Below are 2,397 nucleotides of genomic sequence, written 5' to 3'. Positions count from 1 at the left end.
TTGTTAGGAAAAACAATTCTTCCAATGGCAGCAAAAATAGCTCCAAAAATATTAGCCCCTCTAGGTATTGGAGCCCTTTCTGGACTGGCTAGTACTGGTGTTAGTAAAATACTTGGAAATGGTATGATTTCAGTAGCTAATAATAAGAGAAATATAATATCACCATATCTTACACCTAATCAAAGAAAGCAACTAGTAGGATCTGGAGTGATTAAATTAACACAAAAACAGAAACAAAATGGCGGCTTTTTAGGCATGTTGGCTGCTAGTCTAGGAATACCTTTGATTACATCTTTGTTAAGTGGTAAGGGACATGGCCAGGGTATACAGATTGATTCTCAACGAAGACCGTACAGACGAATTCCTATAGTAAAAAAAAATAAAATTTATAAACAAACCAATTTCTAACTTTGAAATTGAACAATGGGTAAAACAATTAAAAATTAAAAACTTTAGGGGTGTATTTAGAAGAAATAATTTACCAAAAACGAATGAAAAAGTTTAATGTGGAATTATAAATTTGGACGACTCTGTTGGTCCTGGAACACATTGGGTTTGTTACTTTAATACTTTGTACTTTGACCCATTTGGACTTCCTCCGCCGAAAGAAGTATTTAGATATATACCTGGGGTTAAGTATAACAACATACAATTTCAAGACAAAACAAGTACACTCTGTGGATATTACTGTTTATTTTTCATAAAAATGTTACAAAATGGTATAAACATTTATGATTTATTGTATAAAATACTAAAAGTTAACAATCAAAGAGTAAATGAACAAACAATTATAAATTATTTTAATAAAATGAGTTAAAATGTATCAAGAACATAATATTCTTTTCTACTAACAAAAAGGTACCATAAACGTTATATTCCATACTACTCTCAAAAGCGTATGTTCAATCATGCATATGCCTATGGCATACTCAAACGGTTGAGTGATTCTCACAACATAAAAGTATTATGATATTCAATCATGCATATGCCTATGGCATACTCAAACGGTTGAGTGATTTCAGTTGTTTTTACTTAAATCTTGTAATACTTGCAACTTTTTAAAAACTATATTTCTTGTATCTGAGCGTATCAATTTATCCAGCATTTCTAAACATTCAGCACATTCATCTGAAGTTGATGGGTCGCGGGTAAATTCATCGGTTATTTTTCGTTCGACCGAGAAGGATTCTTCCAATTTCTTTTTTACTTCATTATATCTGGTTTTTCTTGTAGTGCGTGTTGTTGTTTTTTTCGATGCCAATTGATGTTGTAATTTTATTATATCTTGTTTTAAATGTTCGTTGTCTTCCCAAAGTTTTTGTAATTCGTTCGGTTCTCAGACGTATTGTTTAAGAAGTTCGTAATATTGTTTGCAATATGAATTATTCCATTTTTGTATTTCGTGGTCATTGGGGTATTTTTCTCTCAAATATACAGTCAGACCATCGATATCTCGGTAAAACTCTTGAATACTCCTGAAATGAAATAAAGAAATAGTTCTTTAAAGTTTTGTACCACTTACGTATTCTACAACGTATATATTGTTTACATTCATATCAAAATATTCAAGCAGCGGGCTAATAGTCTAAAATAAGTAAAAAGATATATAACAAAATATAACCTACATTATAGTCCTTTAAAACTCCTTTCTGTTCTGTTGTTGTAGGTATAAGTTATCAGTATAAAGTTATTTACTTCCATGCAACTTTTTTATGCTAGCAAAGAATGTTCTGGTGTTAATCAATTACGTTTGTGTTGCGAAATACGCTATATTTGTTTACATGTAGCTTAACAATCGTTCATAACCATTTTCCAGAAAATGTCACGTAAATCCCATATAACATTTTCAGAAAATACGTCAATAATTTATAACCAGATTTTCCGAAAATACGAGAAAACGAAAGTAAAGTTAAAATCTATGTTTTTTAATTGTCCGGCGTTGGTTAGTGCGGACCAAGGACTAAAGGTTAAATTAGGTCAGATTGACCCTTCAACCTTATTCCATCAAATCAAATGTTTTTTTGGTTAAACCGGAGGTTTTCGTTTGGTTTAACCAAAGATTTTCAGGGTACCAGGGGTACCAAGTTAGTTTTTTAAGTTTAGGGTAAGGTTAAAGTCCACTTATAAAATAGGGATATGGGGTCAAGTGAGGTTAAAACGCCAAAACCATCATAATATTCACTACTTGCCACATAATGCATACTTCATTCCAAAAGAAGAACAAAACATACCTACCTATGATACGTATATGGAGAGTCATCTGCCCTTTGGTAATCTGCAGTCGCAAAGTATGCAACGTGCACAGTCAAGTGACACTATATACCAACAACTTCCCCCAGGGCACAGTCACTTTGTACCCACAGAACATAATTCTCTTGCCCACACATACCCCTTATC

This window comes from Mercenaria mercenaria, chromosome 5 (genome assembly GCF_021730395.1).
Source record: "Mercenaria mercenaria strain notata chromosome 5, MADL_Memer_1, whole genome shotgun sequence".
NCBI classification, from domain to species: Eukaryota; Metazoa; Mollusca; class Bivalvia; order Venerida; family Veneridae; genus Mercenaria; species Mercenaria mercenaria.
The sequence above is the reverse complement of the archived record's forward strand: the minus strand, read 5'-3'. Positions refer to the sequence as shown.